General features: G+C 41.0%; 1 protein-coding gene across 8 annotated transcripts in view; it reads right to left on the reverse strand.

Annotated features, from left to right (window-relative positions):
• The window catches only part of LOC129249783 (GIGYF family protein Gyf), a 258790-nt gene extending 242479 nt beyond the window's left edge, over positions 1–16311 (reverse strand). For 6 of the 8 annotated variants that reach the window (XR_008582720.1, XR_008582724.1, XR_008582719.1 and 3 more), the window contains exon 1: positions 16195–16311. The gene's annotated coding sequence lies outside the window, so the exon portion shown is untranslated. Of the gene's footprint in view, positions 1–15922; positions 16138–16194 lie in introns of all 8 variants that reach the window. The other 2 variants (XR_008582723.1, XR_008582725.1) reach the window with 2 other exon arrangements.
• Positions 16312–26494: the final 10183 nt, after the last annotated feature.

The raw sequence follows: 26494 nt of genomic DNA on the forward strand, positions 1-26494 counted from the left end.
CAGGCCTTAAGTCGCACAGGGAGTGGTCCACACGGTATGTGGCCACGTGTTGCTCCCGCCAACAGGCGTCTGATGCCTCCACGGCTATAACACCCCCTGATAGGCCGGCACTACCAACCGCCACCACAACCCACACCTCCACGGTGAGGAGCCTATCGGAGCAACACAACTCCCCTTCAACCCCTCCTATCCCTTCCTGCTCCAACCCCAGTGCGGGGACAAACCAGCAGCTCCTGGTCCCCCGTACAGTCTGTTCCGTGTGTCAGACCGTAATACCTCGGAATCTGGTATCAGTCCAATGCAATTCCTGCACTGGCTGGTGCCACTTTCGGAGATGTTCCGGCCTGCGCACCACCCGTGAGTGGACAACTGCCTACGTTGCCCCCTGCTGCAGAGCTCTGCACCCACTACCTCCTCCGGAGGCGCGGCCGCCTACCACCATCAGGCCGCAACAACCACAGTGGATTGCACAGCAGGTCCAACGTAGCCAACCCCACGCGTCCCTCACCCCCCGGATTACACTGACCTCACCGAGAAGCTTCAAGCTTCTCCAGTTTAACTGCAACGTACTTACGAGTAAGGTCGACGAGATAGTCGACTTTATGAACCGGCACAGTATCAAGATAGCTGCGGTCCAAGAAACAAAGTTGCACGCTAGGTCTTCTCTGATCACCAGGGATGGCTATAACGTGCACAGACACGATCGCGAGCGAGACAACGGTGGTGGCCTAGCGTTTATAGTCCACCACACTGTGCAGTATCGTCTTATCGATGAAGGAATCGACCCCAGGGACAGCACCTTAGAATGTCAAGGCATAGCTGTCCGGTCAGGCGATTCCGAGCTCGAAATTTTTAACATATACATACCCCCTGTCACCTGCTGCCCGGCAGGATATCACCCTGATATAGGTGCGCTCATCAGAGGTGAAAACCGATTGGTTGTAGGTGACTTTAATGCGCATCACGATCTTTGGCATTCAAGCCTGCCAAATGATCGTAGGGGACAGCAAATGGCAGAGCAGATAGACGACTCGACATTCAGCACAGTGAACGACGACGCCCCCACCAGGGTAGTGGGCAATTGCAGCAGCTCGCCTGACCTAACAATAGCTAGCGCGGGTCTGATAAATAGCATAACGTGGCGACCTATGCTATCGCTTGCATCAGACCACTTGCCCATTATCGTCTCGATCGAGAGACCTGCCGATTTCGTTTCCGCGAATCACCGGTCCTATTTAACTTTAAAAAAGCTAATTGGGCCGGCTTCACGGAATTCACCGAGGACACCTTCGCCGCTCTTCCCATCCCCACTGATGTGCGCGTAGGCGAACGCGCATTCCGCAAGGTGCTCACAGCTGCTGCGGCTCGCTTCATCCCAGCTGGATGTTATAAGGACATTCGTCCTCACTTCCCAGCAGAAGCAGCCAGTTTAGCAAACGAGCGTGACCACCTACGCCAGGCCGATCCCGGGGATCCCCGCATAAGGGATCTCAATTTGGAGATCCGGCAACTGGTAAATCAACATAAGCGGACTAAATGGGTTGAGCACCTGAAGACTTGTAACCTCACCTCCGGAGTGGGTAAGCTCTGGTCCACCGTTAGGTCCCTGTCGAACCCGACGAAACACAACGACAAGGTGGCGATCACCTTCAACGGTTGTACTTCGTCGGACCCGAAGAGACGCGCGAGCTACTTTAGCCGGCTGTTTACACTGCATCCTCCGGGCGACAGAACCAAACGTCGTGTTACCAGAAGGCTGCACAAACTGACGAACGACAGTGCGCCACTTACTTTCTCCGGTGATGAGGTTCAGGGGGCCATCAACAAGTCGAAATCATCGAAAGCCATTGGCCCTGACGGACTTAACGCGCTGATGCTGAAGCATCTGGGACCCCTGGGAGTAGGATACCTCACAAGGGTCTTCAATTTGTCTCTGGCCACTCTCATCATCCCTGACAAGTGGAAAGCAGGGAGAGTGGTCCCACTATTGAAACCTGGGAAACCCGCCATCCTAGGGGAGTCTTATCGGCCGATAACTCTCCTTTCCCCAGTAGTAAAGACACTTGAAGCCCTTTGATTTCCACTCTTCACGACACACCTGGCCCCAGCCCCACATCAGCACGGCTTCCGACGAGTGCACAGCACCATCACTGCACTCACCGCCATAAACGCCCTGATAAATCGCGGGCTTAACCGAAACCGCCCCTGCGAGAGGACTGTCCTAGTAGCGTTGAACCCAAAGAAGGCTTTCGATACAGTCACCCATTCCACGCTACTAGATGATATTTATCAGTCGACACTCCCGCCAGGGCTGAAGAGGTGGTCCGCGAACTACCTGAGCGGTCGGCACTCGTCAGTGATTTTTCGAGATCAAATGTCAAAGCAGAGGAAGATTAAGCAAGGCGTACCGCAGGGTGGTGTCCTTTCACCCTTGCTTTTTAACTTCTACATCTCGAAGCTCCCCCAACCACCAGCGGGAGTTTCCCTGATCTCATACGCTGACGATTGCACGATAATGGCGTCGGGCAATGACATCGATGGCCTGTGTTCCAAAGTGAACAACTACCTCACCGACCTTTCTCGCTTTTTCACTGCGAGGAACCTCCAACCTTCCCCCACCAAGTCCACGGCGACCCTTTTCACCACCTGCTCTCCTTCTCTGCGCATACAACCGCAATTGCCACTAAAGTCCAAAATCGCAACAAGGTCCTCAAATCGCTTGCCGGCAGCACTTGGGGCAAAGACAAAGAACTGTTGCTTTCGACATTTAAGGCAATTGGCCGGCCGGTTCTAAACTATGCTGCGCCTGTCTGGTCGCCTGGTACTAGTGATTCGCAGTGGACAAAGCTTCAGACATTTCAGAATACCGCCATTCAGAGAGCGACCGGGTGCCTCCTGATGTCACCCATACAACACCTGCACAACGAGGCACAAATGCTCCCAGTAGCGGAGCACAACAAATTGCTCAGAAAGCAGTTCCTGCTGGGGTGTTACCGTAGGTTTCACCCCTGCAGACACCTGCTTGAGCCTGAGCCGCCTCCCAGGCACGTCAGGAGACACCTCCTCGACTACGCTGACGAACTCCAGGACAAAACTGATCGAGACCTACTGGACCGGACAGTATTCAGACAGTCAACAAACGACATTCACCGGGAGACCGTTACCACCTTCATGAACTCCCGTCCCGTGAATGCCGTAATCGGAGTCCAACCACCACCTATTGCAGAAGAAGAGCTCCAGCTTCCCCGTGAGACTCGTGTAACATTGGCACAATTACGTTCTGGATATTGTAGCAGGTTAAACTCCTACTTATCCAGAATCGACCCCGACATACCAAACACATGTCCGGCATGTGAAGGTACCCCGCACGACACTAACCACCTTTTCACATGCCCCCTCAATCAGACTCATCTAACCCCCCTCTCCCTCTGGACCCAACCTGTCGAAACAGCATGTTTCCTGGGCCTACCCCTAGATGAGCTAGACGAAGACGACAGATGATATACCTACACTGACAGGGCTAACTATGCTGTTAAAAACAACAAACAACAAACAACGTTACGATTCACAGCATCTTCGAAGAAGTACGGTCCAATGATACCTCCAGCCCATTCACCAAAACTTCTGCGTTGCGGTAGGTTGTTCGGCTTCAATTCATGCATCAGCTGTATTTTGAAAGGCTTCACACCTAAATCCTTTCGCAAAATTTTCCACGCTGTTGAATAAAAGACCCAATTGCTGCGAACGGCGACGAATCGATAATTGATGGGCATCATTAACACTGGCCGATACAGCTGCGATATTTTCTTCAGTTCACACTCTACGTAAGCGTGTTGGTGGTTTGATGTCCAATAATATAAATTTGGTTCTAAATTTAGTCACAATAGCTCGAATAGCCCCTTCAGTGGGACGATTAAACTGACCATAAAATGGAAGAAGCGCGCGATAAACTTTCTTAACAGAACACGCATTTTTATAATAAAATTCAATGATTTGCAAGCGTTGTTCGTTTGTAAGACGATTCATTGTTAATATATAGACCAAACTGAAGATATTTGACAGTGAAACAAAGCACGAAACGTGCGTCAGCTGTTTAAACCAACTGTTTAAAAAGATAATAGCTAAAAAATCACCCATTATATAACTGGTACGAAACGATCAAAGAGTGAGCTAACGTTTTCTCCAATGAAGCTAATTTGCTCATTACTAGACATTAAGTTAGTCAATTTCCTTCACAGCCCCTTCAAGATGCTCATAATCTATGAGTAGAGCATCACGATACGAATAGTATTTAGTGTCATAGATCAATTGGAAGTCAAATGTCATGAAAATTAAATAGTAATTTGAAAAACCTGGCACAGAATGCTTATCAAATAGGAGAGTTTTCGCGGTATCGTTAACAAAAAATATATATAACAAAGAGCTACTAGTTTGCGTGAAGTGTTGAAGTCTGTAGTCGTAGAACCGTTAGCAGGGAACAAGCTTAAGTTCCGCATGGCTAACATGAACTCACTTTCACATAGCAGGTAGCTGTTAAAATTTACTGCTACAACGATATTATTATAATATAATAAAGAGACAAATTTTCGATGAAATCAGCAAACCGTCAGAAGGCGATGTACCTGTTAGGTCTATATACACAACAAATAATTTCAAGGAAAATATATTCTATCAGGTTCGTAGCTTCCGAAACACACTTGAGGGAGCAAGACAGACTATTTTTGACAAACACTACAACGCCACGCTTGGCTCTATCTAAACGGAAGGTTTTATAGCCACTAATACAAAACGAATCGTCATTATGCCACGTAGAGAACCATGTTTCAGATACACGCACAACATCTACAGGGTGGGCCATATAGCGTTTGCTTTTTGAATCACCTATTTTTTTGAGAATGGTAACACAAATGACATGTGAAATGTGTTCATAATTTACTTAAAGGTTTGACATTTACGAAATGGGACGCTATACGCTTGAACAAAATTGGGAAATATTGAAAACCTATTTCCAAAGTGGTGAGTCTTCTTCTTCCGCTGTTACAGTAAATGGCGAGTGTTACCGTGACATGCTCAATGAGTTTTTGTTTCCAAAAATTGAAGAGGATGACATGGACGACAGGACGGTGCAACTTGTCACACTGCCAAAGTTACACTCGAACATTTGGCTACCGTTTTTGAATTCCGATATCAATTGGCGGCCTCGGAGCTGTGATTTAAGCCCGTTCGACTATTTTTTGTGTGGAGCCGTTAAGGACAACTGCTATGCGAACCATCCAGAGACGATTGATGTTTTAAAACACGAAATCGAAGCTGCCATTCATGAAATTGGAGCCCAAACAATCGAAAATGTGCTTAAAAATTGGGTTGATCGAATGGCCTACTGTAAAGCCAATCGTGGCAGTCATTTGAACGATATTATTTTTCATTCATAAATGACAATGTTCCATCTTCAAAATAAAAAAAAAATTTGAAAAAATATTGATTAGTTTTGTTTTATAGCCGATTCAAAAAGGAAATTTTACATGGCCCACCCTATACATCAGATGACTGAAAAATATATCGAAATTCATCAAATTTAAATGGTAAACTCTGAGCGTTAAGATGGCATATTTTTAGTCCGGATTTAGCCTACTCAGTATGCGAATCATATTAATCATTGGCGAGAGAAGTAAAGAGAACATTGCATATAAAACCCTTTAAAAACCGAATATTACCCAACATGAGAGCAAGTATGGTTAAAACAGCAGTTAAGAAGCTGGTAAGGGTACAAAGGTCGACCCTCATTGGTATCAGTGGGGCGCTCCGTACCACTCCCACTCTAGCGCTTAACGTTATGCTGAATGTAGCAGCCGTGGACATTGCAGGAAAAACTACCGCAGCCACCAGAGGCAGTTGTTGTTATTGTAGCCGAATAAGCATTCCCCACACATGTACGAGGAATGCTGCTGAAGTGATAGTCCTTGGCCGGATATAGCTCCGGGTCGTTCCGGTTACGTAGAACCGACTGTCGTGGGAACGTTGTTGTAGCAGCATAAACATTCCCTATGCATATACGAGGAATGCTGCTCAAATGACAGTACTTGGCCGAATATAAATCCGGGTGTCCTACGCCGACGACTGCACGATTATGGCGTCGGGCAAGAACATTGATGGCCTGTGCACCAAAGTGAACAGCTACCTCACCTGCCTTTCCCGCTTCTTCACTGCGGGGAATCTTGAACTTTCCCACACGAAGTCCACAGCGATTCCCTTTACCACCTGGACAAAGGAGATCAAACTGCAACTTAAGGTAAAGGTCGACGACACACCAAAACCAACTGTTAACAACCCCAAAATCTTGGGAGTTACCTTTGACACTTTGCTCTCCTTCTTTGCGCATACAACCGCTATTGCCACGTAAGTCTAAAAACGCAACAAGGTCCTGTTTTTGTTGCAGTAACTTGCCCTGTCAGTGTAGTGTAATCACCTGTCGTCTTCGTCTAGCTCAGGTAGGCCCAGGAAAGTAGCTGTTTCCGCAGGTTGGGTCCAGAGGGAGAGGGGTGTTAGATGAGTGGGTTTGATAGGGCATGTGAAAAGGTGGTTAGTGTCGTGAGGGTTGCCTTCACATGCCGGACATATGTTTACTATGTCGGGGTCGATTCTGGATAAGTAGGAGTTTAATCTGCTTCAATATCCAGAACGTAATTGTGCCAAGGTTACGTGGGACTCTCGGGGAAGTTGAAGCTCTTCGTCTGCGATTGCGGCATTCACGGGACGGGAGTTCATGAAGGTGGTAACGGTCTCCCGGTGAGTGTCGTTTATTGACTGTCTAAATACTGTCCGGTCCAGTAGGTTGCGGTCAGTTTTGTCCTGGATTTCGTCAGCGTAGTCTAGGAGATGTCTCCTGACGTGCCTTGGAGGCGGCTCAGGCTCAAGCAAGTGTCTGCAGGGGTAAAACCTACGGTAGCATCCAAGTAGAAACTGCTTGCTGAGCAGTTTGTTATGCTCCACTACTGGGAGCATTTGTGCCTCGTCATGTAGGTGTTGGATGGGTGACATCAGGAGGCACCCGGTCGCTGTCCGAATGGCGGTATTTTGACAAGTCTGTAGCTTTGTCCACTGCGAATCACTAGTTCCACGCGACCAGGAAGGAGCAGCATAGTTTAGAACCGGCCGGCCAATTGCCTTAAATGTCGAAAGCAACAGTTCTTTGTCTTTGCCCCAAGTGCTGCCGGCAAGCGATTTGAGGACCTTTTTGCGATTTTGGACTTTAGTGGCAATTGCGGTTGTGTGCGCAGAGAAGGAGAGCAAGCTGTCGAAGGTTACACCCAAAATTTTGGGGTTGTTTACCGTCGGAATTGGTGTATCATCGATTTTTACCTTAAGGGACAGCTTGACCTCCTTTGTCCAGGTGGTAAAGAGTGTCGCCGTGGACTTGGTGGGGGAGAGTTGGAGATTCCTCGCAGTGAAAAAGCGACAAAGGTCGGTGAGGTAGCTGTTCACTTTGGAACATAGGCCATCGATGTCATTGCCCGACGCCATTATCGTGCAGTCGTCAGCGTATGAGATCAGGGAAACTCCCGCTGGTGGTTGGGGGAGCTTCGAGATGTAGAAATTGAAAAGCAAGGGAGAAAGGACACCACCCTGCGGTACACCTTGCTTAATCTTTCTCTGCTTGACGTTTGATCTCGAAAAATCACTGACGAGTGCCGACCGCTTAGATAGTTCGCGGACCACCTCTTCAGCCCTGGCGGGAGTGTCGACTGATAAATGTCATCTAGTAGCATGGAGTGGCTGACTGTATCGAAAGCCTTCTTCAAGTCCAACGCTACTAGGACAGTCCTCTCGCAGGGGCGGTTTTGGTTAAGCCCGCGATTTATTTGGGCGTTTATGGCGGTGAGTGCAGTGGTGGTGCTGTGCACTCGTCGGAAACCATGCTGATGTGGGGCTGGGGCCAGGTGTTTCGTATAGAGAGGGAGTAGGAGGGCTTCAAGTGTCTTCAGTACTGGGGAAAGGAGAGTTATCGGCCGATAAGACTCCCCTTGGTTGGCGGGTTTCCCAGGTTTCAGTAGTGGGACCACTCTCCCTGCTTTCCACTTGTCAGGGATGATGAGAGTGGCCATGGGCAGATTGAAAACCCTGGTGAGGAATCCTACTCCCAGGGGTCCCAGATGCTTCAGCATCAGCGCGTTTAAACCATCAGGGCCAATGACTTTCGATGATTTCGACTTGTTGATGGCCCCCTGAACCTCATCACCGGAGAAAGTAAGTGGCGCACTGTCGTTCGTCAGTTTGTGCAGCCTTCTGGTAGCACGACGTTTGGTTCTGTCGCCCGGAGGATGCAGTATGAAAAACCGGCTAAAATATCTCGCGCATCTCTTCGGGTCCGACGAAGTACAACCGTTGAAGGTGATAGCCACCTTGTCGTTGTGCTTCGTCGGGTTTGGCAGGGACCTAACGGTGGACCAGAGCTTACTCACCCCAGAGGTGAGGTTGCAGGTCTTCAAGTGCTCAACCCATTTAGTCCGCTTGTGCTGGTTTACCAGTTGCCGGATCTCCAAATTGAGGTCCCTTATGCGGGGATCCCCGGGATCGGCCTGGCGTAGGTGGTCACGCTCGTTTGCTAAGCTGGCTGCTTCGGCTGGGAAATGAGGACGGATGTCCTTATAGCTTCCAGCAGGGATGAAGCGAGCCGCAGCAGCTGTGAGCACCTTGCGGAATGCGCGTTCGCCTACGCGCACATCAGTGGGGATGGGAAGAGCGGCGAAGGTGTCCTCGGTGAATTCCGTGAAGCCGTCCCAATTAGCTTTTCTAAAGTTAAAGTAGGACCGGTGATTCGCGGAAACAAAGTCGGCAGGTCTCTCAATTGAGACGATAATGGGCAAATGGTCTGATGCAAGCGATAGCATAGGTCGCCACGTTATCCTATTTATCAGACCGGCGCTAGCTATTGTCAGATCAGGCAAGTTGCTGCAATTGCCCACTACCCTGTGGGGGCGTCGTCGTTCACAGTGCTGAATGTCGAATCGGCTATTTGCTGTAACAGTAGCTGTCCCCTACGATCGTTTGGCAGGCTTGAATGTCAAAGATCGTGATGCGCATTAAAGTCACTTACCACCAATCGGTTTTCACCTCTGATGAGCGCACCTATATCAGGGTGATATCCTGCCGGGCAGCAGGTGACAGGGGGTATATATATGTTAAATATTTCGAGCTCGGAATCGCCTGACCGGACAGCTATGCCTTGACATTCTAAGGTGCTGTCCCTGGGGTCGATTCCTTCATCGATAAGACGATACTGTACAGTGTGGTGGACTATAAACGCTAGGCCACCACCGTTGTCTCGCTCGCGATCGTGTCTGTGCACGTTATAGCCATCCCTGGTGATCAGAGATGACCTAGCGTGCAGTTTTGTTTCTTGGACCGCAGCTATTTTGATACTGTGCTGGCTCATAAAGTCAACTATCTCGTCGACCTTACTCGTTAGTCCGTTACAGTTGAATTGGAGAAACTTGAAGCTTCTTGGTGAGGTCTGTGTGATTCGGGGGGTGAGGGACGCGTGGGGTTGTCGATGTTGCACCTGCTGCGCAATCCACTGTGGTTGTTGCGGCCTGATGGTAGTGGGCGGCCGCGCCTGCGGGGGCGGTAGTGGGTGCAGAGCTCTGCAGCAGGGAGCAACGTAGGCAGTTGTCCAATCACGGGTGGTGCGCAGGCCGGAACATCTCCGAAAATGGCACCAGCCACTGCAAGAACTGCATTGGACTGATACCAGATTCCGAGGTATTACGGTCTGACACACGGACCAGACTGTGCGGGGGACCAGGAGCTGCTGGTTTGTCCCCGCACTGGGGTTGGAGCAGGAAAGAAGGGAAGGGGTTGAAGGGGAGTTGTGTTGCTCCGATAGGCTCCACACCGTGGAGGTGTGGGTGGTGGTGGCGGTTGGTAGTGCCGGCCTATCAGGGGGTGTAGTAGCCGTGGGGGCATCAGACGCCTGCTGGCGGGAGCAACACGTGGCCACATACCGTGTGGACCACTCCCTATGTGACTTAAGGCCTGAGCAGGTCTTAAGGTGGCTCCACCCGTTGCACTTATTGCACCTAACCGAGGTGGAGTTCGGGTGGAGCCGTTTATGGCAGACGCAGCAGTAGAATACTTCTGGCCCAGGGTTGGATTCGATTCCAGCCCTGAGGAGAAGCATTTGGAGGAGGATTGCTGCGAGAGTTTGCTCCTGTGACGTAAGGGGTGGGATGATGTGTGTTTCACTAGACAGGGCTAGTATACTGGGGCGGCAGCCCTTGGTCGGGAAAAACCCGAGTCATTACGGTACGTAGAACCGACTGTCGTGGAAACGCCGAATGGGTTGGAGCGTGATTACCATTCCGAATTCACAGAGAACATAGGTTCGAATCTCGGTGAAAAAACAAAATTAAGAAAAGCATTTTTCTGAAAGCGGTCGCACCTCGGCAGGTAATGGCAAACCTCCGAGTGTATTTCTGCCATGAAAAAGCTCCTCATAAAAATATTTGCCGTTCGGAGTCGGCTTAAAACTGTAGGTCCCTCCATTTGTGGAACAACATCCAGACGCACACCACAAATAGGAGGAGGAGCTTGGCCAAACACCAAAAAAGGGTGTACGCGCCAATTATATATATATAAACCACCATATTTCCCGTGTAGAGAATTTGCATCAGCCATAACAAATATTTTACTTCCGTATTTCCTGAGCTAACTAGGGATATATTGACGAAATGGGCAATGGCCACGAAACCTTTGTAGTTTCTCATCTAAAGTTACATTTCTACGACCCGGATTTATATCCGAGCAAGGACTGTCACTCCAGCAGCATTCCTCGTACGTAAATATGTGGAATATTTATGCAGCTACAACAACAACTACGCCGGAAAAAAGACCGGAAGACTAAGCCATCATGTGAAATATGCTACAAAAAAATATCCAGAGAGCATTCTATACCTATTGGCGGCGATCGCTACCAAAAAGAGAAATAAATTTAGTGAAAACAGAGACTGAAAATTTTTAGTGTTGTGATTTTTTGTGATTTTCGAGCGTGTTTTCCAAGCAAAAAAAAATTAGTATAAGAGTACAATTATTTTTTGTTAGCTAATAGAAGCATTTCATTTAGTTTTCATATTTGATCTCAATTAGCATAAGTCCTAAGAAAAAAATTTAAAAAAGTTATATAGGGTTTTTCAATAGGTGCGCTTCAACTTTTTTCCGATAGGGAGGGCGAACGACGTTCCTGCTCGGATGTTACCGCAGGTCTCATCCCTGCAGACACCTGCTTGAGCCTGAGCCGCCTCCCAGGCACGTCAGGAGACACCTCTTTGACTACGCTGGCGATATCCAGGACAAGACCGACCGTAACCTACTGGACCGGACAGTATTTAGACAGTCTATAAACGACATTCACCGGGAGACCGTTACCACCTTCTTGAACTCCCGTCCTGTGAATGCCGTAATCGGAGTCCAACCACCACCTATTGCAGATGAAGAGCTCCAGCTTCCCCGTGAGACCCGTGTAACACTGGCACAACTACGCTCTGGATATTGTAGCAGGTTAAACTCCTACATATCCAGAATCGACCCCGACATACCAAACACATGTCCGGCATGTGAAGGTACCCCGCACGACACTAACCACCTCTTCACATGCCCCCTCAAACCGACTCATCTAACCCCCCTCTCCCTCTGGACCCAACCTGTCGAAACAGCATGTTTCCTGGGCCTACCCCTAGATGAGCTAGACGAGGACGAACGATGATATGCCTACACTGACAGGGATACCTATGCTGTTAACAACAACAACAACGCAATATTTTTTATTTTTCGCTTGTCATTTGTAAACTTCATTAGTATACATTTCATCATGGAACGCTACACACTTGAGCAACGATTGCAAATCGTGCAAATTTTTTATGAAAATAATCGTTCTGTTGCTGCTACTTTAAGAGCATTACAGCCATTTTACGGTCCATTTAACAAGCCGTCCTGTTTTGGGGTTATGTGAAGTCATTGGTCTACAGTAACAAGCCGGCGACGATTTGTGAGCTCAGAGCCAATATTGAACGCGAAATTGCTGGAATTTCGGCCGATTTATGCAAAAGAGTGGTTGAAAATTGGGTTCAACGATTGGACTTCGTAAAACGTGCACGCGGTGGTCATGCAAAAGAAATCGAATTTCATACTTAAATGTATATGTTCAAACTCGATAATAAAAAAAAATTAGTTAAAAAAGTCAAACCGTTTGTGTTTTATTCAAAAAAGTTCAAAAGTTGAAACTGAAAAAGCTGAAAAACCCTATATTTTTAAAATTATTACGAAAAATGTTAAAATTTAGTTCCTTTGAATGTTATGTTACGTAAGAAATAATAAATACATATTTTCAAATTAATAATGCTTTTTATTTATAGCTAATAGCATAGAAAAACAAAATAAACTAAGAAACTTTGATATAAATAAATATTTAGTTAATTTTAGCCGGTTTCGACCGTTTGTGTTTGTATTTGCCTAGCGACAAGCCCCGGGTTAATAAATAATACTTTATAATATATAAATTTGTGGAAAAAGAATTCCATTATTTTTGCGTCAAATTTTTAAGCAAATAGTTCAAAACTGGGGCCAAATTATCACATCAACGAACGTACTGGCCTCTGGTAACGCTCCAGCATGCTTGTCCAGCAGGCTTATATGTGTGCGTGTCGGGTGCTTGACGCTAATATCTAAAATTTTTGATTTTCATCATGCAAAAGCCGACAACAAGTATGTGTGACACGAAGCAAGTACGAGTGTCACCCGACACGCACACATATAAGCCTGCTGGACAAGCATGCTGGAGCGTAACCTGAGGCCATACCACTCGTCACGGAAAAGTGCATATTTCGTACTATCAACTATGTGAACGAGTGCTGAACTGTCATTCGAACACCGACAGCCGCCCGTAAACGACCGAATTTAACCGAAGATGTAAGTAAATTGTAAAAATGTATAATTACATAGGGTTTTTGCAATAAATTTTTTATAGAACGAATTTGGCTGGAATTTAGAACAATGTATATTTGGGAATTTTTGGCAAACTATAATGTTGTTTTTAATGAAACTAGGTGGAGATGTTATTGAGGTGTTAAGGAACACTCTTTATAACTTTAAATTTTTCGGGAAATAATAATTTTTTAATTATTTACATTCAAAATGCCCTCGGGAACTTCACTATAATTTGCCACATTACACTCTATATTTTTTAACATTTCACTAAAATTCACCAAATATGCACTCACACGCGTGTTTTTACCGATTTTTATTCTAATATTCTAATTATATCTTTTAAAATTAAATGCAAATTCATTTGCCTATGCAATCACATTCCAATTTTAAGCGCGAATAAGAAGAAGATTGGAATGCCAACAGTATGGTGTTGCCAGATGCCTGCAAATGAAAACAAAAAATAAGTTCTTGAGTTTAGTGTTAATCATGGGGGTCGGGGTTATTGTGCCTCCTTACTACATACACGTATATGGCGTTTTAATTTTGGGTTCAATGGTTTTAACACGGAAAGCAGTTTTACGCAAAAATACTGTGCATTTCGTAGCCAGAGTTGGACTGATGAGGGTTATTTTTTTGAAGCGCGGCCGAAGGCCGCCCACGCGGAAAAGAGCTCTACGCAAAAATACTGTGGATTGCGTAGCCGGAGTTGGACTGATGAGGGTTATTTTTTTAAAGCGCGGCCGAAGGCCGCAAACGCGAAAAGGAGTTCTACGCAAAAATATTGTGGATTGCGTAGCCGGAGTTGCACTGATGAGGGTTATTTTTTTGAAGCGCGGCCGAAGGCCGCCCACGCGAAAAGGAGTTCTACGCAAAAATTCTACAAATTTACAAAAACCCTTCTATTTGACGCTCCTGTAAAATGCAAAGGAACCTGCGTATGTATACCGTTTGTTTAACTGTTATTATCCAATGTTATACAGTTATAAACCGTAATTTTGGCTTTTAATTACTTTATTAATATCATTGTTTTTAAGTTTAAATGAGTTGTATGTTTTTATTTTCAAAATTATCATCCCTGCGTTCGAACTTCGCTTTCATTTCAGGTGTATGGCAACACCAACTTTTCGCTAAATTAGAGAACTTTAACATTAAATTACTTAAAAACTATAAGCCTCCGGCAGGTTCTGTTTTGAGTTTTAAGATGGGGATACAGCCCTCTATCATCCCCTTTTTACCGTTTTTTCCAAAGCGATATACATTATGCTAAAGTTTTTCCACGAATTTTAATAAACTCAACTGCATCCAAAAAGATGTCACGGTATAGCCAACAAAGACTGCAATTAGAAACCCTACGCGACAACTTAGGGAAATAAGTACCTGCAATTTTGAATTCTAGGTTTAAGTACTCAGTGGAGAATTTTTTATTATACAAGTTGTTTTGGGATTTTATTTTGTATTTAAGTATTGCATTTATTAATGACGTAACATTTGTATGTGATAAATTAAAGAAGGGGCCATTAATGAAGTGACAGAAATAAATAAAAAATTAATTTGCATGAGTATTATCTTTTTATTTCACTTTAAATATGTTACAAAGGCTTTCCGTTACACCTAAAAAATATCTCAAAAACTATTAACAAGATTTTACATGCGTGTGTGCATATGTTTTCAATTTCGAAAAAAATTCAGTAAGGAATATCTTACTTGATCTCTTATTGTTTGCCCGGTTCAGGAATCTACAAGGGGAAGTTTGTAAATGAGCTAGAATAACTAACCATTTACATATTTACCCGTTGTTTGGGAGTGCCAAAAGATTGCTATTTATTTTATTTTATCAATGATATTTATAAAATATCAACAATATACTGCAATTAGTGTAATGCGAAGAAGTGCTGCATTATTAATTGAGTAATTAGAGCTACAAAAAGCAATTTCGCTGAATTGTGTTTAGTTAATAAATTCTGAACGGTTTAAAACAATTACGGTCCGTTCTGGAATATTAATATTGAGACCAAAACGCATTGATAGATTGCACCTTGGCTGCAATCTGGATAATTACAGGAAGTAATATTTGAAGTAGGCCACTTTGACAACCAAGACACAAAATCAAAATTTTACTGTAGCGAACAAATTTTCTCTCCTTTTTGTTGTTACGCCACCGCTTCAAATTTTTACTTGAAAAGGTAATGAGCAAACTGATGTCACATGGCCATACTCAAATAGTTTAAAAGCACTTCCCAAAAGTAGAGCTTGCAGGGGTAACGCCACAAATTAGAGGTAACTTTCCAATTCTGCTTTCAGACCAGCGCACATAAAACAGGTAGCAGAAGTTGGGTTGCAGTTTTGATGTTTTACTTTTTATTTGGTCTGCAGTTTGTCAAATTTCGTTTAAGTTGCTCTGACTGTCAATCGTTGTTTATAGATTTTGGAAAAAAAAAAAAAATACACTGCATACTTGTTACTAACTATCAAACTACTCTGCATGTTTCTTTTTGGAAATTGCTTTCTGAACAGTCGAAAAAACTATCCAAAACAACTTTTCGGGAAAAATAGTTTTGAGAAACACTTTATTAGTTATAACTGCTGCACCATTGCTATCGTACTTTCATAAAGCCACATTGCAGTCTTGAAATGGGGCTACCTTCTCCACTCGGTGTTATAGCAAATAATTCTACGTAGTTTGCATTTGCCTTTGAAATATATGTTAACTCTTCCACCTAAAGTTTATTTCTAGTTTTGTTTTTTCTATCGAAAATTGGCGTGAGTTGCTGCTGTTTTTGATGTACACGTTCATGGCTACACGCAACAAACTCGTTAATACTGAAGAATACGATTGAACACGCAGAAATGTATCACTTTACTTCTTCAACTTGTTCTTAAATAAATCTCCTTGACATACTGCTTAAAGCCCTCCGGCAGGAATACCGTCCAATATTCAACTTACTCACGAGTTTATTCCTCCTTATCAAGCTTCGATTTGATATTTGTGATTTTAAGAGTAGAGCGTGTTAATATGGATAATTTACTTCACCCAGTTAGTCTTCAACCGATTTAATATGAAAAAAATATTGGTGGCAAATGTTAGTCAATGCCAGCCAACTCGAAATTTCGCACGCTTCACATAAATACAAACTCCCAAACAATATGGCATTTAACATCCTAGCAATTGGTAAAATTTTGTAAAGTATATTATCTATATAAAGAGTTTAAGCATACTTTTTAAGTTCAGCGAAACTGTAACGTTTTCACACAAATTGATGTAATAAAAATTGCACGACGACGTGTACTATTCTCCTTAGGTTAAACGAACGAACAAATTCGATGAACGAAAAGACCGAGCCAGGCCTTCAGGGTTGTGTTGGTATTTTGTTACTATTTACAAACAAATTTTGTAAAAGGTACTTATTGGATTAGTACTTTGGCCCATGGCGAATAGCATACAGAAGATGGGGTCTTCCGAAACAGTTACTTGATTTCTGACGATTTAGACAAGGGTGACGTCGGGCTCCTTAACAAAACAAACCAAACGTGCAAAACAAACACGAGAAAGAGCGATTATATGTTTGGGAAAATTCAGTTAATGGCTTAGTTATATTGTGAATTGTGAAATTTGATCTAAAAAAACTAATGAAAACGAAGTGCCGCGTGTCAAATTAAATTTAAATTAAACAAGCTAATACATTGAAGTGCAGCATGTTAAATTCTGAAATCGTAATGCACTGAAAGAGTTGTTTTCCTTTTTTAGCAATGATGCCGTGGTATGAAAGAGTTTCTTGTGTTCGGCAGTTTCCATTGCATTCGCTTACTTTTGTTCTTCTCTTTCTCTGTTTATTTGGAGCATTGACGTCACGATAATACCATTGATAACCTAACAGATGCATTTGCCATTATCTGCTGTCAGGTTACCGGCATCAGCGAATGAGATACATGTGAATAGGAGGACATTTATTAAATTTTGTATTTATCTTAGTTGGAGTTCTAACAGCATTTAAATAAAATTAAAAAAAAAGTTTACTAGCCGGATTATAACATAGTGTTGAAAATATCGTTACGTTAAAATCCAAATAAATCGCTCACAATAATTCCTCTGAGTCTGATCACTAGACTCTCAAATAAAAGTCACAAAGTTATGGCAAAAGATTCGCTTGCATTAGTGAATCACTTTATTACTTTTCGTTTATTCAGTTGTAGTAATTGTTGTAATTTACGACTGAATACCTTATGCGCATGCACCTCTGCTTACGTGCATGTGCAAGAAGAATGATCGAATACATGGTTGCACCCAAGGTGGATTTATTATAGGTGACAGCATTCACCCAGCTGAATTTTTCGCCGTAGATATGGCTGACGTCAAAATGATATGCTCTGTTTGTATGTATTGGTATGTTTACATTCGTATGTTTACATTTGATTACTGATTTTGACGTGGTGCTTGGACCACACGCAACAACAAATACATGTGGGGTTTTACTTATATGTGGTTGCTGTCACCTATAATAAATCCACCTTGGTTGTGAATTCGGCTGCATCGTGCCCATGGATAAGCAAACAAAAGGAAAGGGAATTACTTATTTGTGATGAGGAAAAGCAGGCGAAAGCAATAGAAATTACAAAAACACAAGAAATTATACGCACTCACATACACTTTCTTGCCACGTCGTGCTTTTTTTAGCTTGCTTTATATTAACTTGTGCTGTCAGAATCTAACACACGGCACTTCGTTTTCACTAGATTTGTTTAAATCTCACAAATCTTAATATTACCAAGCTATTCACTGAATTTTCACAAAGAAGTAATTTTTCCTCCTTTTGTTTGTTTTGTATGGGAAAGGGCGATGCCGTCACACTTTTCAAAATCGCGACAAATAAAGTTACTGGTTTTTAATGGCGCCTAGACATTCTTTCTTTTTATATAACGTTGTCACGTCCATTGTAAAAACTGATGCAACGTATAGGCACAATGCGTTGTAATACGGTCCCACATGCATTAATCACCTATAAGTCCACCAAATTAATCTACCCGTTCACATATGGCAGATTACCTGCAAAATTTCCAATAAGCTGTCAGTACTGATTTGAGAGGTTTTTCTTCATAGAAATTACTTTGGTGGAATATTTCAGTGTTTGTGCTTTCTTTAATTATTATTAACGATATGAAGAAAATGCAAGGAGAAAGAATAGCTAATTTAACTGCGGAATTCATCCGTATGCGACGTTTACTGAGGTTGAAAAAAATTATGGCAGCAATGCGCATCGGATGTTCTATATTTCATTTTATAATAAGTAATAAGTAATAAGGGGACAAAACTTTTATGCACACACGTTTTTTTTCTGTAAAATGAATCATTAAAAATATTTAAAAAAAAAATATTATTAGTATTATGTTTACAGACCTGTTTGCTTTGCCGGCATCCATTTCATTTAATTTTTATTTTGATGTTTCTCCTTAAATTCGTAATAATAATTATCGATAACACAGAAAATACAGGGTTGTATGTCAATAAGTATCGTTATTATCTGGGATTATTTTATAATCTCAGATTTTGGGAGAGAAATTTTGTATGGGAAATTGCGCTTTTTAATTGCGGACTTTGAGTTAAGCGCGAAAAAGTAGATCATCTACATATATATGAACTATTAGACAAACATATCGCGATTTCTTTTTTCTGTAAAATGAATGCATAATTAATAATATTTAAGAAAAAAATTTGTTAGAATTATGTCTACAAGCCTATTTTCCTTGCCGTCGTCCGTTTGATTTAGTCTACTTTGATGTTTCTCCTTACACTCGTAAAATTAATTATCGATATCACAGGTTATATTAAAAAAAGTATAATTATAATCTGAGATTATTTTATAATCTAATCTACTTATATGTGAACGTATTATTAATAGCGTGGACGTGTAAGCGAAACGTAATAAAGCAAGTAAATTGTGTTGAAATTAATGTATGACTTTTATTTGACAATCTTGCGATCGAATTCAGTGTAATTATTATGAGAGATAATTTTTTAAATTTTAACGTAACAATTGGTGTCGGAAGTGGGATTGTTGAATAAGGTCCCAAGAACAAGCTCGTGAAAATAGCAAAGCTAAGCGAAGCCAAGATTCAGCATCTTAAGAAAGAGTTGGAACAGCGTGGCTTGTTAACTACGGAGACAAAGGCAATGCTACAAGAACGTCTACTTAAAGCTATGGAGGGAGAAGGCGTCGATATAGACGAATATATGCTCCAAGTGGAAGCTGAGGGGTCATCGACCAAAATGGAAAATAGGGCAGAACATACAGGACCTTCACCAGGCATAGACATGGGAGTGATTATGACTGCAATGTCGCAAATGGCATCGGAATGTAAGACGCCAGTCTAGCAGAATACCTAAGTGTTTAGCATTATCTGTTTGGGGAATTTGCGTGTTGTTTGAACTTATAGGAGGGCAAATTCCGGTGCGAAGGGTAAAAGTTATTCCCATGAATTTGCATTCGTTTGCTTTTATACGCAATTTCTTTAACCAGGCGCAGACATGAGGCATGATTATTCTTAGCCATTACAACAGTATCATCTGCAAAGCCTATGTAAGAATTTGTTTTTAGTGAGTCTTCAACTAACTTTTTGAATTGTGCCCAGTTTGTATGCTGGTAGTGTAATCTAAGCGGAGTTTGCTTTTTATAAAATTGAGCGAGTAAAGATAAAAGCAATGGCAATGGACTGAACAGGAATCCAGGCATGTAGTTATGGTAACCTGATTTTTGGAAACACCCTTGCTTATGCAGAAGTCGATAACATCTGGTGTTTTATTTGGATTACTAGGCCTGTAAGCGGGGTATCCCGTATGCTTTCGCCACACGCTCATGCATTTGCTGTCCAACAGCTTATATGTGTGCTTGTCGGGTGCATGACGCTAATATCTAAAATATATAATATGATTTTTATCATGCAAAAGCCGACAAGAAGTACAGTTAGTAACAGAAGTAAGTATACGCCGGACACGTTTTCAATTTTCCCCCAATCGATTCCTTCAAACAACCTAAGTTATAACAAATTTGTTTTTTATTTACATGAATGAAATACAAAAATCATATTTAATCCAACTAATGACAAAATTTTAAAAAGGAACAAAATTATAGCTTTTTCTATCAAACTTTATAAAAATTCATGTCTCAAAAGGAAGTATACAGTTCATCATATTATTAATTTGTGAAATCAAAAACATAATTAAAATCAAATCCTGGTATTTGGTAGGATAACCATTAGACTTTACAATCGCTTTAAGTCGTGATGGCATTGATTTCACCAAGTTTTCAGTTACAGCTGGTGGTATTTTATTCCATTCCTCTTGAAGGACGTTTTTCAGTTGTTCCGTATTACTAATCGGATGTTTACGTATTTTCCGCTTTAAATGTTACCATAAATATTCGATTGGGTTGGTATTCGGGGACTGTGGCGGTGTTATCAGCTGTTTTCGCACATTGTGTAACAGCCACTCTCGTACAATGTTAGATGTGTGCTTGGGGTCATTACCTTGCTGGATGATAAACGTTCCTCCAAGGCCCAATTTCGTAGCGCTTTCTTTTAAATTAATTTTCAAAATATTTAAATAACCATATCGGCCCATAATATTTTCGATAAATATCAAGTTTCCAACCCGTTCACAGTCATACATCCCCAAACCATCAGAGAGCCCCCTCCATGCTTCACAGTGCCAGTCATTTTGTTTGGATTTAATTCCGCGTTAATTTTTCTCCAAACTTTTTCACGGCCATCAGATCCACAGATATAAATATGACTTGGTTCCAAACCGTTTGGTCATATTTTTCATGATCTTTTGCGAATGAAATCCGTTTACACCGATTGACACTACTCACGAAGAGCTTTTTCCTAGCATTGCGCCCATGATAACCAGCACTATGCAAAACCCAGCGAATAGTTTGGGTGCTAAATTGTTTTCCAGTCTCATTTTCAACTTCAGATTTCAATTTGGGGCACTTATTTTGGGGTTTGCCCTAATTTTCCGTACGACTAAGCTTTTTTCTCTGGTACTTCCCGCACTTTTATATTTATTCACAATCTTTTGAACTGTAGCAAAACTCCTATCTATCAAACGACCGATTTCTCGCAATGATTTATGTTCCTTGTGATATTTTATAATCAGTTTTTTTAAATCATCAGAAAGCTCTTTTCCTCTTGGTGCTATTACTAAAAATGTCGCAAAAATTAATACAAAACGTACTTCCCTAAATTTTTATACTCACTTTAATTATTTTCTTTTAATAGTTTTAACTTTTTTAATCAATGCTTAAAAATAAATGTTATGCTAACTGAACCATCGTTTGCTGTATACTAACTTTTGTGACATAAATTTGGCTGGCATCAAAGACAAAGCAAAGCGTGGATAACGGTACCTAAAATTTACAGCTAAATTAAGGTGCATATGAAAGCTTATCCCAGTACTCAATTACCATGTGTAAAATATTTTGATTACATATTAAGGAAAGCGTTAGCGTCAAACAATTCCATAAATCAGGCTCCAGTATATTTATTTATGTTACTAACTGTATGTGTGACACGAAGCAAGTACGTGTATCACCCGACACGCACACATATAAGCTGGTGGACAGCAAATCATAGATAATCAGCAAATGCATGAGCGTGTTGCGGAAGCAGTAGAAATATGATATGAAATATGAAGAGTTGACGCCCTCTAGGTGTTATAAGACGTGAGTCCCATTGAATATGCTTCACTTTTTTATAATTCATATGCATCACGTTTAATGGAATGGTTTAGTGGACAATAAGCAGATGCGTTTAGTAACGAGTTCTTGCCATCTCTGACTGTTATAGCGGTTGATTGCAAATTGTTTTTTTTTGCGTATCAATGAATTGCATGTGCAATATGATTTTTGATTATGATAGCAGTGCCATTTCTGGGAGTTCCAGCTGGGTGATTTGTATTGAAAACATCATATTTAGGAACTTTTAGATAGCATTTATGAGTAAAATGTGTTTCCGATTAACATTATATCAATATTTTTATATTGAAGAAATACTTCACCTTCATGCATATGTTGGATAAGCCCGTTGGCGCTCTAGATTGTTATTTGTAGTGGTTTATTCATTTTGGTGGAGCTTTTAGCATAGTTGTTAGTAAATTAAGCACAGTGCGCATCTGTCCTACCAAAGTTTTAACCATTGCTTTTTGTTCAGAAACCTCATTGCTGTGTTTTTTATAATACGTTCACATAAGCAATAATCACCTAATCACCTGCAAAATTGACAATCAGCTGTCAATACTGCTTTAAGAGGTTTTTCTTCATAGAAATTATTTTGGTGGAATATTTCGGTGTTTTTGGTTTCTTTAATTATTATTAACGATATGAAGAAAATACAAGCAAATGGCTGCTAATAATAAACGATTGGAGGAAATCCGTTAACGACGTTTACTGAGGTTGCAAAAAATCATGGCCACAATGCGCATGGTATATTCCATATTACATTTTATAATAATTAATAAGAGGACAAAACGTTTATGGACACACGTTTTTTTCTGTAAAATGAATCCATAATTAAAAATATTTAAGAAAAATTTTATTAGAATTATGTTTTCCATTTCATTTAGTTTTTATTTTGATGTTTCTCTTACATTCGTAATAATAATTATCAATAACACAGAAAACACAGGGTTGTATGTCAAAAAGTATCGGATATTGAGTTTAGCCCGAAAAAGTAGATCATGTACTTATATGTGAACGTATTATTAGAGGGGTTATTATAGTCAATGGCCGATTCTGCAGATGGTGCAGAAGCGCTCTTTTTTAGAACACATGCATAAGTCATTGCTTACTGTTCTTTTTGATCAAAATCGAATCCTTAATAATTGGCAGGAAGATTGCCTTCACATAACATGCAAATTATCTTTTGCTTAAATAGCAAAAGCTTTTTTAAAAAACATGTGAGTCTTCATTGCACACCGGATAAAAACTGATCCGAAACTTTATTAATTTCAATATTTATACAGAATCTGAAGCTTAAATCTTAGGTTCGTATGTCTTAATTCTATTGAAAGCGGACCATACGTGATATGTGACATGTTTGACATTTTCGGTAATGGTAAGCGCTTATATTTATTGTTTTCTTAATTCTATTGAAAGCGGACCATACGTGATATGTGATGTCCACTTCCTTCATTAGCAAAGTGTCAATGACATGTTTGACACTTTCGCTAATGGTGAGTGCTTATATTTATTGTTTATTTTTTGGGAAGTGGCTTGCGCTATTAATCTATGGTTAATTGTTTACATACTGGGTTAGTGGTGTGTGGTATAGGAGGCGTTAACTTGCATTTGACTTCTTTTGATGCTCTTTACGTGGGCAAGAGCTGGTTAAGGCGCTACCAATGCATTTAACACATCTCAGAGTACGATTACAACAGTGCTTGGTGTTAGGGATGCTCGATGAACATCGATGTTCGATGATCATCGATGTTGAAAGCAAAAACATCGATGTTAACGGCGAGTAGAGCGAGTGGTGCAAGTGCGCACTGCGCACGGGTTGTTCCCCTCCTTCGTTGACGTTCTTCGTCGTCTCGGTCGCGCTCACGCTCTCTGAGAGAGAACAGAAAACAGAGAGAGAGCCTCTTTTTTGTTCGTTTCGTTTTCGTTTGTTGTTTCTTGATAAATATTTATGTTGTGCGTGCGTTGGCTGATATAATTTACTTATTTGATCTCATCCAGTGTCTGATCTCAAACAAGATCCTATCCAAGTATGGAATAATGTCATCGGTTCCACTTATCCGAAATTAAAAAAAATAGCAGTGAAATATTTGAGTACTATCGCTACACCAACGTCATCTGAAAGACTGTTTTCAAAAGCTGGCTCTACTCTTTACCAGCAAAGAAATAGATTGAAAGGTTCTTCTCTATCAAAATTACTTTTCCTTCAGTAAGTGGATAAAAAATATTGGAATTTGTAATAATTTGATCTTCTGTTTCTTAATAAGTCTCGAACGATTTTACTGTATTTATGATATTTTTAGTTATGTATCTTTTTGATCTTATTTGTTTTTTATACATACGTTTTTAGTTTGTTTAAGCTATATTTTATTTTTTTCTGTTTACTTTAAAATTAAATTTGTTTTTTTTGACGTGATAACGTCTTATAATTCGATTTAACAGGCTGCACGCACGAAAAAATGTGTCGTTACCTTGCTCATTAGTGTTACCTTGCTCATTTGTCGTTACCTTGCTCATTGTCGTTACCTTGAATGAACTGCAAGCGAAAGCGCGGAACGAACAAAGCAAACGAACGGCAACGTTCGACATCTTGCTCTCTCCTACTTAAGTGAGCGTATACATATATGTATGTATATGCGCATATGTACATATATAAATTCACGTATTTGTATTTGCATATTGCTTCTTATTGATTATTATTAATTTGATTTACTTGAAGAATTTAAAATAAAACCAAGTTTGTTAATAATACCTGTTGTTTTAATGTTATTATTATTATTTTTTTTATTATATATGAAGGAAAAAATATATGGTAATATTTACCATTACCTTATCTTGTATACTAATATATGTATATAAACATGCATATACATATACAATTTCGCGCAATTTTCAAAAAGAACAAATCTATATGTAAAAATGCATACAAGTCATATGGACATATCAAATATACGAATCTATTCCGTACGCAAGCAAATGTAAGCTAATGTGCTTGAACTGCAAGCGAGAGCGCGGAACAAACGACAAAGAGCACAATCGGTCCCCGCGTTCGGCAACGTGTGACATCTGGCTCTGTCCTACTTGAGTGAGCATATATATGTATGTATATGCGCATTTGTATATAAATTCACATACTTGTATTTGCATATGCCTTCTTCCTGTGTGCATGGTAATGAACCAATTCTCTATTGAGAATAAACGATGATAGGAAAAATAGGAAATGAAAGGGAGTGTTTCAAGTGTAATGTGTCTTGAGAAAGTCAAATCGATGATGATGCCTCTAAGTGTTTTTGACTTATTAACGTCTGATGCACAATCCAGATTGAAGATATCTTTCATGAATTTGATAAATGTTTCGTCATTTTTCACGTTTGTGTAAATGTAACTTGACCTATTCCATTGCAATTCCATTTACCTCCTCCTCTATATCCATACAAAATATCTATCAAACAAATAAAATTAAAAGTTTGTTTTGAAAATTGCAACCATTCCATCAATATTTTCTTATGACGTTGTCACGTTAAACTATCGTCAGTAAACCGACTTTACAGACAACCTCTTTTTTTTTAATTTTATTTATATGATTATTAATGCAAAAATCATCGATGTTTAGTTTTCGATAAATATCGAACATCGATGTTGGGCTTTCGATTATGACATCGATGTTTTTCTAACATCGATCATCCCTACTTGGTGTGGCCAAAGCGCAGGCACGTAGTGCACTGCGAGATCTCACGCTTTTTGCTAGGAGCTTCAAATTTTATTTCAGTGTGCAGCAAAGTATCACAAACATAATATCTTTGTTACTGACTTCATACTTACATATATGAAACAGTGGAAGGGGTTTCTTCGTCACCCGTTGTCTCATATTGCCGATGTTAACAACTTTATGTCCCAAGTCCTTTACGGTTTCCTGGATGTCGTCTACGTATGTTAAGAACAACAATTAAACTCCGCTCTTGTTTTAATTTGTATGTATGAAATTCCCTGTTCTTTTTAGCTAGAGCTTTAGTTATTTTTGAATATTTTTCAGAAGAGGGTTGAACTTTAACTTCGTTTCAACCCATAATTTTTAATAGGAATTCCCCTTCATCTACTTTTAAGGGCAATCCTTTCAATGGTTGGATATTGCTTACTGCAGAGACGAAGATAGGTTGAGGTCTATACTCTGCGAGTTTGTGGGAGTTCTTCATTAGAAACCTTTGTATCTTATATAGCAAATCGATTGGAATTATTAGTGGAAGGCGTTGCAAGCCAATAATTATCTAGTCGAGATTGCTAATTTTTAGAAAGTGTCTAATTACCTGGACTAGATTAAACTCTTTTTGATGATAAATTACCTGGACTAGACTAAACTCTTTTTGATGATAAAGCGCGGTCGTTTGTATATTTTGCTTTTAAAGCTTTATCGAGTGACGGATTTTTTGATATTGGTGTTGTGCATTGAGCGTTTCATGACTAGTCGTTGGTATTAGTTTTATTCACTGGCTGGCAATTTGTTGTCGGTATTTTGGTGTATGGTTAAGCGCAGTTTTTGTGCAAGCCAAATAAGATTTGTGCTTTGCAACACTGTTTTTAGCGGTCAGCTGCTTCTCAACAACGTGAAACAGCTGTAGTCTATTTGATATTTTCCAACCGAGATGTCTTTATCAGTAATTGAGCGATTTTATGTTAAAGATAGCGCGAATGCGAATAAAAAGTTGTCAAAAGTTTTGGTTTATCTATTAAGTGTTGAATACACGATGGCAATAATTAAATTCTTTCGAGGCAAGAGCACTCGCGAAAATGGC

The sequence above is a fragment of the Anastrepha obliqua genome, chromosome 6 (genome assembly GCF_027943255.1).
Source record: "Anastrepha obliqua isolate idAnaObli1 chromosome 6, idAnaObli1_1.0, whole genome shotgun sequence".
NCBI classification, from domain to species: Eukaryota; Metazoa; Arthropoda; class Insecta; order Diptera; family Tephritidae; genus Anastrepha; species Anastrepha obliqua.